The 17424-nt window shown below is 43.2% G+C and overlaps 1 protein-coding gene across 1 annotated transcript in view; it reads right to left on the minus strand.

Annotated features, from left to right (window-relative positions):
• The window catches only part of LOC149143996 (uncharacterized), a 131490-nt gene that overhangs the window by 23444 nt on the left and 90622 nt on the right, over positions 1-17424 (minus strand). The window lies entirely within an intron of this gene.

The raw sequence follows: 17424 nt of genomic DNA on the forward strand, positions 1-17424 counted from the left end.
CCCGAAGCGCCATCCGAAGCGCGCTTCGGGGCCGGCGCTTCCTAATTTCCAGGAAGCGCATTAAAAAGGCCGAAGCGCGCTTCCGGGGGCGCTTCCGTACGGGGCGCGCTTCGGGCCTAGGATCCGGGGGGGGGGGCGCTTCCTGCAACATTGTCTCTGACACTACCAAACCAAAAATCTCAACAAAGCTACTTTGCACAGTGGAACAATATAATGCAGTAAACCAATCATGTGCACAATAAGAACAATAACAACAGTATATGTAACCCAACTTCGTTATATTATCAACATATAATACAACAGTCTAGGGCTCCCGTACAAGGGATAATGGCCCTCAAATATCCACAAGTACAAGAATACAAGATACAATGACAAACTTGTTGCTCTAGAGCACAATCACAGCCTTTATGTCGTATCTCGTCCTATCGATCCTTCGCTTTCGTTCTGCTCTCTAGCTGCCCCTTAGTCCATCAAGAAACAACACATAGAGACTCCAAGAGGGTTGCCACCTATCACTGTTGCAAGTCACTTCTGCTACAATGAACACGGTCTGATCCAATCTGCTCTTCTAGGCTGGCCAATATCTGAGCTCTAATCTGCCAATCTAGTAGCTTCTCTCATCCATCAAAGAGCTACATTAGGCTCAATTCTTCACCCAACTTCAGCTGTCAAGCTCCCTTTGTGACTACTTGTCAAGGGCTACTCTTGGACACCAACATGTTGCCCTCCAACAATCCAATGATGCCCAATACCTTTTTCAATAATCCACTGTAGAATTTTCTCCTAGTTAGGGTCTCTAACCACCTCAGTCAACCCTATCACATGGCTTACACACGCTACAAAGTTAATTATGTCCACACTTGGACCATCCACCTAGCATCCAAACAACTCAAATATACCTATACACATTGTTTTAAAAGACGGTCGATTCAGACCGAGCCAATGCCTAGCCAGGTCGGCTCAGTGGTCGAAACGAAACGGCTGGTCGGGTTGTTACCAAGCCAGTCATTGACTCGGCCAACTCGGTAACAACTCAGACGACTCGATAATGACTCTGCCGGCTTGGTAACAACTCGGACAGCTTGGCTCTTTGACAAAAATCCTGAAGAACATTTGTCAAAAGTTGTTCTGCCTCCTACATATCAATGGTTGGGTTGTTGTTTATTGCATATTTATAGCCCTAAAGTAGTCTATCATTGTGAGAGTTTTGAAAATTACAAGGCCGAAGTATGGTTACCCTAGTGGCATGAATTAGAAAACTGAAACAATGCATTGAGCCATACAATGTTTTTAAAAGGGCAAACGTTCTGGCAATGGACTAATAAATACACATCTACCTCTAATTGTTCTAGAGCTTGACCAGAATTAAATCAAGGGTTTTGAGACTTCATTAGGGGCAGCAAATTGGTATTATTGTTGTTGTAGTCTAGTGATTGTCCTTAGGCTGAGGCATAAAAGAATCCTAGCATTGGTGGCTAAGTATGAACTTTGTATTGGACAATGCACTAGGTTCCATTTTGATATAATGGATATATTCATGAGCCTACTTTGATCATATGTTATCTTCTCTCTATATTCTAAAGCTTTGTGTTTGGAAACATGAATGAAAATCTTTAAAATTATGTTTTTTATAAAAAATAAATATTTGATGTATTTTTTACAACGACCGAGTCATTGAAATCAAACCGGCCGAGTCAATACCGAGTCGGAGTCGGAGTCGGAGCCGACCCTCAGCCGTTTCCGAACTAGAGTCGGAGTTTTATGTGTCACTTTTGCAACTTTTGCAATCTGGTTAGGGCATGACATAAGTCCATGTCCGCCCTCTTAAACATCCACACAGACCTTCCTTCAGTTGTGGTCACCTTCCTTTATTCTCCTCTTCTAATACGCTGCCATCCCAGCTCTTGTCAAAGCCTTCAAGCCTTCTCCAAGTGTCCTGTACAGACCTGCTGCTCCAACGCACTGTTCTGGGCACAAATTACAGGCCTTACGGCCCTCGTAGACAGCTCTAACTGAGCTCGAGTCAGTCTGTTCACACTCCACAGGGATGCAGCCTAATAGAAGAGGAAGATGCCACCTTAACCATACACAAAAAAGCCCTGAAATCTGTAATATCCCTTACTAGGAATATACCCCAAACACAAGCAAACTCCAACCAGAGATGGACTGGGAGGGCATTTACCAGATATGTCGCCTCTAAAAAGAGGACGAGATCCGAATTCCAGAGGCTACCTGGCCCTTTCCAGACTTTGTCTAAGAGTATAATAGAAACACACAAGTGGTATAATAGCCGAGAATTCTCACAGAGATACAAGTAACAATGATACTATATATATCAAACAAACCATAAACAGATACACAAGAAATGCAAAGAGAATGCTAAGCCATTTTATTATACTAAATAATAAAATGAGTACAGGAGGTGATCAGGAAGGTGGCACCTCTACTTGCACAAGGCAAGTGAAGAAATACACTCAGAATAGCAAAGGAATGGCCCCTCTTTGATCTGCGTCCAAGCTTCTGGGAAAACTGTTGTGTTGTTGCTGCTGCTAGAAATCAAACGAGGATTTGGGACTGCTCCCCTCCTCAGAAAAAGCTAAAACTCTGGAATCGGACTCTACTCAAGAAACCCAGAAAGCTTTCCTGGAATGGCCGATCCCCAAAAATCACCCCCTTGGGGTTCTGCGCAGTTCCTCACTGCTTTGCGCTGCCACTGAATAGAACCCTCCGAAACTCAGCCCAGAACTTTGCCAAACTCCTCCAATATGCAAGAGTTGATCTCTTGCTCAATCCCTCAGCTCAAATCCTCCACAAACCCTCAATCCAGACTGCTCCCAAAAAGAACTGCGTCCCTCTCCCAGTGTTGCGCAGTCCTCCAGAACACTGATAAAACCACTGTTGAAATGTTGAAGATACTGCTGCTGAAATGCCAACGAAAATACCTTGCCTGAGCAGGCACTCGAAGTCCCCCGGGGCTAAGGGTGAGATCTCCGAACGGAGACACTCAATGCACTAAACAGTGCTGCAGACTAGCTAAACAACTAGCGTGCTCTAAGCCAAAACGACTATCACAAATGCACATAACCGAATGATCAAAATGAGGGGGCTCCTCTCTCTTTTATAGCTTCTGCCTCTCTCAATCCCAATGCTCACCTTCTCCTGCGTGATTCCCCTTTTGCCACGTGTTCCTCCCCTCCTGCGCAGTCCCTCCATGTGTCTGCATGGGCTCCATTTCTGCGTCCCCCTTTTGGCCCCCTTGGCTCTCCCTTTAAGTCACAACGTTGTGCTACTAGGAAGTGACTTTTATTCTAAAAGTGAGTTATGTCCCCCTTTCTCACTTTTTTATTTACAAAATAACTATAGAAGGCAAAATTTGGCAAAATCGAATATTCCAATTAGCTGGGGCTAATTAGGAATATTACAGTCTCCCCCGGCAAAATGTTGCTTGTCCTCAAGCAACTGAAGTGATGGATGCTGTAAGATCTTCTCATTCTCCCAAGTGGCATCCTCATCCGGCAAATTCTTCCACCTCACCAAGAATTCTCGGACTGTCTTGCTCCGCAACTGCCTCTCCCTGGTATCAATGATAGCCTCCGGCTGCAATACCAAATGCCCCTCATCATCCATAGGTGGTAGCTCATCTGTCACTGTTACCTGCTGCCCCAATGCCTTTTTTAGGCATGATACATGAAAAATGTTATGAATCTTGCTGCCTTGGGGCAGCTCCAACTCATATGCAGCCTGTCCAATCCTGCGTATCACCTTGTATGGCCCATAAAAGCGGGGCTTGAGCTTTTCAGCCCCCTTCTGCTTCAGTGACGAATGTCGATATGGCTATAATCGTAGGTAGACCACGTCCCCCACCTCGAACTGCCTCTCTACCCGACCCCTGTCGGCATACAGCTTCTGTTGGTTTTGTGTTGTAGCCATGTTATCCTTGAGAGCTCGGAGGATATCCTGACTCTCTTGGATCCAAATCTTGGCTCTAGGAGCCCTGCTGTCACCAAACATCACGTCAACAAAAGATAAAGGATGATACCCATATAAGGCATAGAATGGTGACATACCAATGGATATGTGATGTGAAGTATTGTAGCAATACTCCCCCAGATGCAGCCACTTCAGCCATGCTCGTTGTTGCCCACTGACATAGTTACGCAAGTAGCCCTCCAGCCACTTGTTAACTATCTCTGTCTGCCCATCCGTCTATGGGTGATAACTGGTACTCGGAGTCAACTCCGTCCCCACCAACCGGAAAAGCTCCTGCCAAAACCCGCCCATGAAACGGCTGTCCCTGTCACTGACAATGGTCTTAGGAAGACCATGTAGCCTGAAGATCTCCCTGAAGAACAGCTCGGCCACCTGTGCTATTGTGTAGTGTGCGGATATGGCAAAGAAATGCACGTACTTTGTCAGTTGGTCAACGACGACAAAGATACAATCCTTGCCCTGTACCGTGGGAAATCCTGTGATGAAGTCCATCGAAATGCTCTCCCATTTCCCCTCCGGAATGGGTAGCGGCTGCAATAAACCCGTGGGATGGCTCATCTCTCCCTTGTTCCGCTGGCAAACATCGCACTCCCTGATATGCCGGAGTACGTCCTCCTTGAGGCCCTTCCAGGAGAACCTCTCTCTAATGGCCCTGTAGGTTTTGGTAAACCCCTGATGGCCTGCCAATGGTGAATCATGTGATGCTTGGAGTATCTTCTTCTTGAGCTGAGACCCCTCAGTCAAGAAGATCTAATCCCTGTAATAGATGATCTCATCGATCACCCTGAACCTGTCATCTGCCACCTGCCCGTCCAGAATCTCACATGCAAACCTGTCCTTGGAGTACTCTACTAAGAGTCGAGCCCTCCAGTCTGTATCCAAGCTCATAAGAGACAACGTGGCTGGTCTACGTGAAAGGGCATCTGCTACCACGTTGTTCTTACCCTTGACATACTCAATGTCAAAGTCATATGCTTGGATCTTACTGATCCACTTCTGCTGCCTCTCCTACAACTGCTTCTGCTCCACAAAAAACTTGAGGCTATTGTGATCAGTCCTCACCCTGAACCTGTTCCCCACCAAATACTGCCGATGCTTAGCCAATGCATGCATGATGGCCAGCATCTCCTTGTCGTATATAGAATACAACCTCTCATGCGGAAGGAGCTTCCGGCTCTCAAAGGCTATAGGGTGACCTCCCTGCATCAATACTGCGCTAATCCCCTCTCCCGACGCATCACACTCCAAAACAAATGGTTGTGTAAAATCTGGCAATGCAAGCACTGGGCAGCTGCTCATAACCTCCTTGAGCCTGTCAAAGGCTCGCTGCGCTGTATCTGACCAACTGAATGCCCCCTTCCTCGTCAAATCTGTCAGGGGTGCAGCAAGCTGTGAGAAACCTTTGACGAACTTCCGGTAGTAAGTACAAATGCCAATGAATCCTCGAAGTTCCGTCATGTTTCTTGGCTTCGGCCAATCTCTGATGGCCTTAATCTTCTCCCCGTGGACCCTCACTCCGTCCACTCGAATGATGTGTCCCAAGTATAACATCTCCGTCAACCCGAACTCACATTTGGAGAGCTTGGCATAGAATTGCTGCTCCTCCAAGATGCGTAATACTGTCTCAATATGCTGGAGATGCTCCTCCCACGTCCTGCTATAAATGAGTATATCATCAAAGAACACCAACACAAACTTCCTCAAGTGACTATGGAAGATGTGATTCATGCAAGACTGGAATGTAGCTGGGGCGTTGGTTAGCCCGAAGGGCATCACCAAAAACTCAAAGTTCCCATAGTGATATCTGAAGGCGGTCTTGGGAATGTCCTGCTCCCTCACGCGAATCTGATGGTACCCTGATCTCAAATCAATCTTTGAGAAGAACCGTGCTCCTCTCAACTCATCCATCAACTCATTGATCCTGGGTATGGGGTACCTATTCTTCAGTGTCCTCTTGTTCAGGGCCCTGTAGTCAATGCACATCCTCAATGTACCGTCCTTCTTCTTCACCAACACCACAAAAGAGGCAGAAGGACTCGTGCTCGGTCGGATGTGCCCAAGAGCCAACAACTCCTGAATGGCCCGTTCTATCTCGTCCCGATAGGCTTTGGGATGCCTATAGGGGATAGTAATCATTGTCTGTATGCCTTGCTCAAGCTCAATAGTGTGCTCAAACCCCTGGTCCGGTGGTTGACCCGGTGGAATCTCCCCAAATACTATGGCATACCAGTCAAGGATGGACTGTATCTCCGGGTGCACTGTTTGGCCTGTAGTCCCTGCCTCCGATGCATGCAACTCTACTACCCACTCTATGTCTCCCTTCCAGAATACTGCCTCCATCCGATGAGCCGAAACAGTCTGAGGCAAATACGTATGTTGTTCCCGTATCTTCTCATGCCTCCCTATCTTCTCATCATCCCATTCCATCTCTAGGGTCTTCCAATCCGTCGTGACCTTCCCTAGAGTGATGAGCCATTGAACACCCAGTATCATGTTGGTGTTCGGAATATCGACCACGAAAAAGTGGTCAGTCAATGTGTAGGTGCCCATCGTCACTGAAAGCTCTGGAACATATCAAGCACACATCATGGTCTGATCTCCTAGGACCAAGACTGAAAACCCATCAAAGCTCTCTGTCTGTATGCCTCTCCGCTCAACCATCTATGCATCAATGAAGTTGTGGGTCGCCCCACTGTCAACCAAAACTGACACTCGCTGGCCCCGTACCGTCCCTCGTACGCGTAGCGTCAGATACTTGGGAACTCCTCGCAATGCGGCAAGGGCCCCTCTGGTGGGTGCAAAAGATGCACCACCTGCTGCTGGCGGTGGAGGTGGCAAAGGTCCCTGTCCATCATGGCTATCTCCTACCTCCACACCATCCTCGTCATCCTCTTCTCCACTACTCTCGGAGAAAACCTCAATGAAATGTGCCTTACCAGCAGCACATCTATGTCCTGGTGCCCATGGCTCCTGACATGTGAAGCACAACAGCTTCTTCTTCAGCTCTCCCTTGACATCATCGTCAATCTGCACTCGTCCTGGATTCCCCTTTGGAGGTGGAATCCTCACATCCTTCCCCTTAGACTGGAAAGTCTGTCTCTGGGGGTAAGGTGTTCGGGTCCTGGGTAAGACATCCTATAGGTCCCGGGTCTTGCTGATAGCATCCTGAAGGGTGGTCGGTCTAGCAAATCTGACTAGACCCCGAAGTGGCTCTGCTAACCCCTCAACATACATATAGATCCTCTGTGCCGTGGATAGATCTGGCACCATCACTGAGACCCTCAAGAAATCTGCAATGTAGGTCTCTGGGCTCCCTGTCTGTTTGAGCCTTGTCAGCTCAACAAAATGCTGCTCTGGATCCCTCCGATCAAATCGCTCCATCAATCTCCTAGTGAACTCGGCATATGTCATCACCATGGAGTGTCCTAGTGTAACCATCCCATGAAACCACCAATCCTGGGCCTCACCATCCAAATGCAATGTTGCCACCTTGATGGCCTCTGTCTCCGACATCTGGTTAAGCTGGAAATAAATGTCCAGCTTCTCCACCCAAGACCTTGCCGAACTGTTTGATGAGCCATCAAACGTAGGCAAGTGGAATCTACTCGCTGCACGGTGGGTGTCACCATCATGATAATGTTGATACCCTCTGTGATGGTCGCGGGGTCTACTATCCCGCTGGAGCTTAACAAAATCACAGAATGAGAGGGCTTCCCTGAACTCCTGCCCATAGGCCTGGTACTTTGCAAAATAATCACCCATGTGTCCAGGCTCTGCCTCTTGCTGGGCTACGGCCCCCGTGTCTGCTCCTAAGAAAGTGGGCATGGTAGAGCGTGTAGGGGCATGTGAGGCCACCTACTGTGCAATATCACGTTGCTCTGGCAAATGGTGGGATGCACCCGATCCCTCACCAACCTGGAAAACCCGTGGGCTCTCACACTGTCTGGCCTCTACTGCCATGAATCTCTGCCCCATCACCTCAATCTGCCTCGACAGATCCTGCACTGATTTGAGGAGCATATCCGCAAATCTCTTCCCGTCATCATCTGCCATTGGAGCCTCCTACTCTGCGTCCACCACCGACTCCCTCTGTTCTGCGTCCACCACAGGCTCCTCCTATTCTGCATCCACCACCGGAACACAGTCTCCCTCTCCGTAGGTATTCTCCAACCTACGCCCAACGTCTCTGTATCTCCGACCTCTGTAATAGATATAGGGTTTCTCCCCCAGTGTCATAGATTGCTAGCTCCACAGGCTGAGCCAGATCTATGCTCTGATACCACTGTAATATCTCTTACCAGGAATATACCCCAAACACAAGCAAACTCCAACTAGAGATGGACTGGGAGGGCATTTACCAGATATGTCGCCTCTAAAAAGAGGACGAGATCCGGAGGCTACCTAGCCCTTTCCAAACTCTGTCTAAGAGTATAATAGAAACAAACAAGTGGTATAATAGCCGAGAATGCTCACAGAGATACAAGTTACAATGATACTATATATATCAAATAAACCATAAACAGATACACAAGAAATGCAGAGAGAATGCTAAGCCATTTTATTATACTACGTAATAAAATGAGTACAGGAGGTGATCAGGAAGATGGCACCTCTACTTGCACAAGGCAAGTGAAGAAATACACTCAGAATAGCAAAGGAATGGCCCCTCTCTGATTTGTGTCCAAGCTGCTGAGAAAATCGTTGTGCTGTTGCTGCTGCTAGAAATCAAACGAGGATTTGGGACTGCTCCCCTCCTCAGAAAAAGCTGAAACTTTGGAATCGGACTCTACTCAAGAAACCCAGAAAAACCCAAAAAGCTTTCCTGGAATGGCTGATCCCCGAAAATCACCCCCTTGGGGTTCTGCGTAGTTCCTCGCTGCTTTGCGCTGCCACTGAATAGAACCCTCCGAAACTCAGCCCAAAACTTTGCCAAACTCCTCCAATATGCAAGAGCTAATCTCTTGCTCAATCCCTCGACTCAAATCCTCCACAAACCCTCAATCCAGACTGCTCCCAAAAAGAACTGCGTCCCTCTCCCAATGCTGCGCAGTCCTCCAGAACACTGATAAAACCACTGTTGAAAGTTGAAAATACTGCTGATGAAATGCCAACGAAAATACATTGCCCGAGCAGGCACTCGAAGTCCCCCAGGGCTAAGGGTGAGATCTCCGAACGGAGACACTCAATGCACTAAACAGTGTTGCAGACTAGCTAAACAGCCAGCGTGCTCTAAGCCAAAACGACTATCACAAATGCACATAACCGAATGATCAAAATGAGGGGGCTCCTCTCTCTTTTATAGCTTCTGCCTCTCTCAATCCCAATGCTCACCTTCTCCTACGTGATTCCCCTTTTGCCACGTGTTCCTCCCCTCCTGCGCAGTCCCTCCATGTGTCTGCGTGGGCTCCATTTCTGCGTCCCCCTTTTGGCCCCCTTGGCTCTCCCTTTAAGTCACAACGTTGTGCTACTAGGAAGTGACTTTTATTCTAAAAGTGAGTCATGTCCCCCTTTCTCACTTTTTTATCACTTTTTTATTTACAAAATAACTATAGAAGGCAAAATTTGGCAAAATCGAATATTCCAATTAGCTGGGGCTAATTAGGAATATTATAAAATCTCACCCACTCATGCGGCTTGCTCTGCTTCAAGTTCGGACCTGTAATGAGAGATAATTCACCCTTAAACAGTCCTCAAACCAACTCGTCCTCTCCTCTTGTACCTCGCTGCCACAGATATGTATATTTCTTATGTTTGAATACACTTGGGATGATGAAATGATCTCACATACACCTTCTATTTATATACAAAAGAAGGGCTCCATGAATTCTCCAATAGACATGTCTTTTGGACATAACTATCTTCAAGCCTACATGACTTGAATGCCCAAAAATCAATTATTAACTTCAAAAATTCATATCTCATCTTCTACAACTCGGATTTCGACGATTTTCGTTGCGTTGGATTCTCCTCGCCATCCTCTATCATCTCCATCCATCACATGTAGAAAATGCCTCATGGTTTTGGCCCAAACATCAATGGGTGCAAAACCCCAACCTTGGGTTCCAAGCCCACAAATGACTTTTGTGGTGCTCCAACCTCCAAACCCGAACCCTAGGGCTTGGAGTACCTCCCAAGCTATCAAAAATCAACATGTCCACCCTCTGAATTTTTCATCTGCAAACAATGTTGAATGCAAGTTCCTTTTCCCCGCTGGTTTTCAAATTAAGGTGTATTACTTATAATAATAGAAGCATTACGAAGCATTATGAATTCGGACTCTAAACTTTTATCTTTTATAGCTTGTGTTTTCAGATCAATATATTTGTTTCCATGTGCATGTGGACACCTTATTTTAGAAAACCTCTTGTTCAGTGAAGGCAGTAAGCAACTGATTTTTATTTCAATTCTACTACATAGCTGGTGACATAAAGTCCAATATAAGAAATAAAAAGAGTGATTATCCCAAATAGTAGGTTGTCTAGGTTGTCATCTTTATTAAAGATACAGTTATCGATATTCAACAGAAGGTAGTCACTTAAGATTTACTTACATTTTGTAGAGAGTGCTTATTTAAGTTGCTTGGTAAACATTCCAATTACTATCACACAGATGAAATAACTAGGATAGATATTTTTTCTTAAGTCAGGATTCTAGTGCACTCCTATTACTAAGTTGTGTAATTCTAGTGATTATCCCAAATAATAGGATGTCTAGGTTGTCATCTTTATTAAAGATAGATTTATCGATATTCAACAGAAAGTAGTCACTTAAGATTCATTTACATTTTGTAGAGAGTGCTTATTTACGTTGCTTGGTAAACATTCCAATTACTATCACACAAATGAAATTACTAGGATAGATATTTTTTCTTATGTCAGGATTCTAGTGTACTCCTATTACTAAGTTGTACAATTCTAGTGCAATTCTGCATGAATCTCGCTGTCAATCATCAACAGAATTTTTTATTACTAAAAAATGGTTCTATATGGGATTAGTGTAAGCAATGCTTCTACCGCAAAAACATCTAGGGCCTTCAAACATGAATTCATTCATCAGTCATCTTAGATAATTCACCTTTAAAAAATAGACACCGTCAGTAATTTGAGCAATAGATATCATCAGAATCAAAAAAAAAAATGAATTCTAAATTATGCTCACAGTATGTTTGTCCTGATTCCTACCTGTTGAGTGTATATTAGCCCAGATCACGAGGCTTAAACCCTATTTAGAGTTAGGAGTCCAAGATACTAAAGAAGAGGGGGACTTATGTTTGTTGTCAATGTAGTAAATGAGAAGTAAAATATTAGGGGCAACTTGGAAGAAAGCAAGGATCTCACTCCAAGGAATTGAAGTGAAATTGAATACTGCTCTCCCTTTTGAAACAACCAAAAACATTTCCAAAAAGGAAATTGACAAGAAATGTCTATGAGAAGTTCATAAAAGTTTCCTTGGCAATTACTGGATTACAAATACTTTTCCAGTGCATTTCAAAGATGTTTTCCATGAAACCCCTGAAAGAAGCTATTTCCAACCTGAAAATTGTGGGGAACATCTTAGTTTAGTTATTGCTCAAAACCTATCTCCATTAAGCTTCAACAAGTTAGAGAGAAAATGATTTACCGTTGCTGAAGAGAGGCCACACCTGGAACAGTTTCTCATACGGGCAAGTTACCTTTTGTTGACATAGCTATAGGTGGGGCACATTCATATTTGGAGTTACACTGAGGTGGCCACATCACACGAGTTATGCTTGAGCATGAAGGCACAATTATTGCCAAGAGTTACTCAAAAGGTAGAGTGCATTACTCTCACAGTAGAGGAAGCATTCACGTTATGATCGAAAGTTGTCGTGGATCCACATTCCAGCCCTCAACTAGGTTTTTGGGCGAAACACTAAACAAATGTAGACATCAAACCCTGATTAAAGAGTTGATGCACATATGGGGGGGATTTGGCAATACTGAGTGAAAAAATGAACCAAAGTGCCACATATGCGCTTTATGAGTGTCAGGGTGTAGTTTCCAAAACTATAAGAAAAATGAAATTCCAAGTTACAAGAAGAAAGTTATGCTACTAGCAATATGACCCTATCTTAGCTCATTTATCAAGGAATTAACAGAGCCCTTGCATAGAAAATGAGCAAAAGTGACAGGAAGGAATCAAGCGCTTGCATGGATTGCAATCAGAGTATAAAGAGATGTGGGATATGCTAGTTTTTGTAGCATCAAATATGTTCTAGCCACGAAATTTTGTGGCAAGGCTAGAATACATGAGATCTGCAAAACCCAGAAATCGTTTCTGGAAATTCCGCCTAGAAATAACTTAATTAGATTATTAGCCAGTTTTTAAATATTTCTTAAGTCTCCACTTAGGGAATATGGTTAATTAATCATAATTAATTAATTCAAGGCGTGAATGATCTATAAACTCACACGAATCGACTTCAAGTTAATCCTAGCCATCAATTAAGTTATAATCTTAGTCGTTGGAGTCCCAACAGAGGATTATAAGAAGAATTCGATGGGCACTTGGAGAAGACACTTGAGCAGTTCGATTTCATGAGTAGATCGATTTCCTGAGTAGCAGCAATCAGTTGCCAAAGAGAGAGCTAGTGAAGTCGGCACAGTGAGAGAGGGGCAGATACAGTGAAGTCGAAGGAAGATTTACAAATCCGGTGAGTGCATTTGCAGAGAGGCAGAAGAGCCACAGAGAGGCTGACGCGGAGCAGAACAGTAGCCTCTAGAGGAAAAGTCAATTTGCTGGGAGAGATTGACGTTTTCAACTCCAGAGGCCAGGAAGGAGTCCCGAAGTGTCGGAGAAACGTCTTCCTAGTCAGCAGAAGGCAGAACGACTTCATCAAAGTCCAATTCGAAGCAAGTCGTCCAGCCAGCTACACAGAGCAGCGCAGAGGTTGACGAAAAGCCTTAGAAGGCCGAAATTCTAAAGGCAAGTTGTGCCGGGAGATTGCGTATTTGGTGAAAGAAATTCCTCACCATATTTTTCTTGCCAATATTTCTCTGTAGGATTTGCCAGTTTCGGCATCCATTTGTACTCAGATTATTTCACTACTGCTTAATATTAAAACCCTCAGTTGTTGCACTGATTTTCCCAAGTTGGGTTTTTCCGAGGACTTTTGTCCAAAAATAACTATTATTTTATGTGTGTGTGCTAGCATTTCTTCCAGCGTTTATTCTTCCGCAGTTTTATTTGTGTAGATTGCAATGTGATTTATTCAATATTTGTTGTAGCAAAGAGTAAATAAATTGTTAAATTAAATTAAAAGTTAGGAGAATAATTTCGAGTTGCTGCAATAGGATTCCAATTGGAATTTTCACAGGATAAATGGTTTTTTACAAAATGCATAACATATAGATAAGTATACAGACGAGGAGTTGGTGGATTGCTTAGAGGAAGGGGAAGAGGAATTTCGCAAATCAATTTTCAGGTCTAAGGATGAACTTATCGATCAATGAAAGAGACAAGGGCTCTCAGTCTAGGGCAAGATGTGGAGAAAAGAAAGGGCAACGATAATGGTCCACGGCATTATCCTAATGCCCCAAGAACCCTATAAGCCAAGGGGAGCAATGTTTATCAATGTTCTTTTATGTTAATTTAATTTTTATTATTTTGCTATTAACTCGTTACTATCATATGCATCTTGCTTCATTTTTTTCTTTTTTAACCTCTATTGCTCATTAATACTTATTGCCACCTCGCTTGCACACCTAGGTAAATGTGGGGAAAATCCTCAACCTCACAAGGTGTGATCTTTGTGGCAAAACTAAGAGATGGGGTTGTTACATAATCCCAACTCTCTTCGTTAAAGCTCTCTCCTAGTTAAGCTAAGGGGGGTGGTCCCTAAGTAAGGTTAATGAAGAGATGAGTGAGGTTCTAGGAGACTAAGGTTAATGGAAATACTTATCAAAGATAACTTGATTCCAAATTCTTCTTCTATTAGAAATCAATTGTTCAGCAAAGATACAAAGTACAATGAGAGATCAAGAGAATGAGTAAGTTCACCCAAATCTGAATAAGTTGTAGCATGAAGATCTCTGCTAGTAGAAACAAATGCACACACTTAATCAACCTTCCCTTCAACCTTGGCTCACCAAGTTCTGCTCTTACTCTCCAAGTCTCTCTCTCTCACAATCTTCTTCAACTCTCTCTCAAGTTTGAATTCTTCTTTCACAATGCACAAGTAGGGAGGGGAGAAAGAATGAGGCACATATATATAGGAGGAGCAACAAATGCATGCCATGAAGGAGGAGTAACTCGCATGCCAAGAGGAGTGCAGTTCATGTTCATTTAGGAAATGTAACTCACGCCATTAAGAAGGCACACATGCATTTGTAACTTATGCTTTTAAGAGAGAGTATAGCATATGCATTAAAGAGCGCATAAGAAGAATCTTTTATGATATGTTTTTATTGTGTAAGAGAATCTTTTATGACATGCTTTAATGAGTGTAAGAGAGTGTAAGAAGAATATGCCATGCCAATAATGAGAGTGTAAGAGAACATCATTGAGAGCCATGATTTAGTTATTTGAATTTATTTTTAATAATAATATAATAGTATCATAAAAATAATAATAATAATATAGTATCATAAAAATAATAATAATAATAATAATAATATTGATGATTAAGTCGAAATTGAACTATTAGGATTGATTGATGATCAGAAGGGATTTTCCATCAACAATACTTGATTATCAATTGATGCAAGGTGATTTACTATTTTTGGAAAGTCATACTTGAGACTTTCTATTTTTAGAAATTCTATTTTTAGATTTTCTATTTTTAGACTTTCTATTTTTAGAAATTCATCTCTGAGCTGCCAAATTTTCAACTCTATTATGAATATAATTCATAAAAATTAATTAACTAAAATAAATATAAATATTAGATAATTAAATATTATTTAGGTTAAATAGTCATTAAATTAAGTGAAAAGGTGTGTCTAAAAGACATGCCCATTCACGAAAGGTCACCCGCTAAGGTATAAAAGCAGGGCCTCATTGTAACATTAAAATCATATTATATCATCTTATACAATTTTTTATATATTAATAAATTATTATTATAAATACCTATGTGTATTTTTACATTAAAGACTTCAAGCTATCAGTTTTTTGTGCTTCAACATAGTTTTTATGCTTCAGTGGTATCAGAGCCATGGCACACGATATAATCATGCAGGCCTTTGAACATAGTTCACTGCACAATGTGCCATTACGTTCACATCTTGATTACATTGAATAGTTTAGTATTCAAGAAGCATTTCAACGTTTAGAAAAATCATTTGCAGAAATTAAAGCATGTCAAAAGGAAATCGATAAGAGGGAAGTTGATAGCAACAGTGAAGAAATGAAACAAGATCAAGATAAGGACTATCTTGAGAAACAAGGAGATGTACAATATCATAACACTGAAGAAGAAGTCGTCAATGAAAAACTACCATTTGTGACTCCGGAGAAAGAGCAGGTTGTTGTAGAGATTGACAATGAAAGGATATTAGATTTATCCTTGTTGAAATAAGATGTCTATAAAAATCTGTCGTTAGTGGCTCTTGAGAAAAAACAAGTTTTTGAAGATATGATGATTACTACTTCTGATTTTGATGATAAAAGTGAAGTGAAAATGGCTAATTCTGATAATGAAGAGAAAAATATGGAAAAGGAAACAGCGGCTCTGGTTGCCACCACATGGTGGAACGAATTGCCTCTGGATCTTCAAACGGAGATATTCTCTTTGCGGCCAATTGAATTGGTGTATAGTTATCAAATCGTGTGCAAGCAATGGAACGACTTGATTTCGTCAAACTATTTCATAACTCGATATGGTGAGGTGCATATTAGGCATCAACCACAATTGGTTGTGCTCGATTTCAATCCAGAAAATCCCTCCATGTCTTTCTGCTTCTACATCATCATGAATAAGCCAGTTAGACCTTGGAAGCTACTGTATGTATTTTCTCAAATCCCGTTTTATCAAAATGGGAGACGATAAAGTAGGGCATGGAGACATGTATGAGCCAGATTGGTCTAATCCAGGACGAAGTTCATTCAATCAAGTCGGCCTTAAAAACCTATCCGACAATGAGCAAGCCGACTCTCAAAACCTCGACAATGGCAAAGTACAGTTCGACATACATGATATTCAATTCGGCCAAGAAGAGTTCTTTCAAGGTAAAAACCAATTCCAGATCATACAGGTTGACCATATGCGAGACTATTTGAATTCACTCGTTCGTTGGATCGTATATGACAATATCCCTCCGGATTTGAAAACCCTTCGGGAGAGTATAAATATTCTTCGCCTCAACACATGCCTGTTGCGTTCTGTGAATGGATTCGACACGCTAATCAGAGCTCTGACCAGGCATTTTGACGTGACAAGGCTCAGAAATGGATCAGGGCACAGGTCTGGTAGAGTTGAAATGGAGGAAACCCTAAATTTGTGCCAAGAGGTAGTTAAGCTCCTGGAGATTTTAGGGTTTGGCACAGACACACCGTCCCTTTCCGAGACCTTGTGCGGCATCATGCGCATTGTTTACTTTGAGAGCCAAGACATGAAAGACCTAGCCAGGGTCGTACCCCTCACGCATGCTATGCTTTATGACGTGACGTTACCTTCATTCGATAACTACTATGACTTCATCTATCACCACTTACAGAATCCATTAACGCTCAGTATTGAGCTCTCCCTTTGCGCAGACATTACGAATCGGTTAATGTTGGCAGGTATCAACAATCCACCATGGACCGTATATCCTCTTTGTAAAACACTAGGCACACTGGTCTCTCGGATTTGTAACGACGGTGAGAATAATAGGGTTAATGAAGAATATCGCTATCAATGCGCGGCCCTGGAAAATGTTATGAAAGTTTTGTGTCGTCTCTACGTGAAATATGGAGCCAACACTGTTTTCTATATGAGTCGGGTTGAGTTTGGCGTGCTGGTGCAAATCAGGAAGATTTTAAAGCATGCCCTCTTACATCCACGGCTGGGCACCTTCTGATGATCTCTCGTACGCGACTGTCTTCCGACCCTGTCCACCGAACTCTGTCAATGTGTCAATCGCACTTCCGACCTTTCCTATCCACAATTCATACAGTTGTTGACGGCACTGTTCAACAACCCAACAACTGCTCCTATGTCCGTGAAACCAACGCCGCCAACAAAAAATCAACGTCAGCCATCCATCGTTGGTTGTCCCTACTCATCCACATCCATCGTGGTCGGTCTTGATCATTCCCGGCTGTCCATACTCACTACAACTTATTCCGTTAACCCTTTTTCGTGCTGCACCATACAACATTCTATCGCACCACTGCCATTTATGCCGTCAATCTTTGTACACAGTCCGCAATCCTCTGCCGTCAATCTGCCTTTCTGCCATCGCTTGCAACCACACCAGACCGCACAAACAC

This window comes from Pinus tabuliformis, chromosome X (assembly GCF_031772625.1).
Source record: "Pinus tabuliformis cultivar Carrire ecotype Pingquan chromosome X, CPIR1, whole genome shotgun sequence".
Lineage (NCBI taxonomy): Eukaryota > Viridiplantae > Streptophyta > Pinopsida > Pinales > Pinaceae > Pinus > Pinus tabuliformis.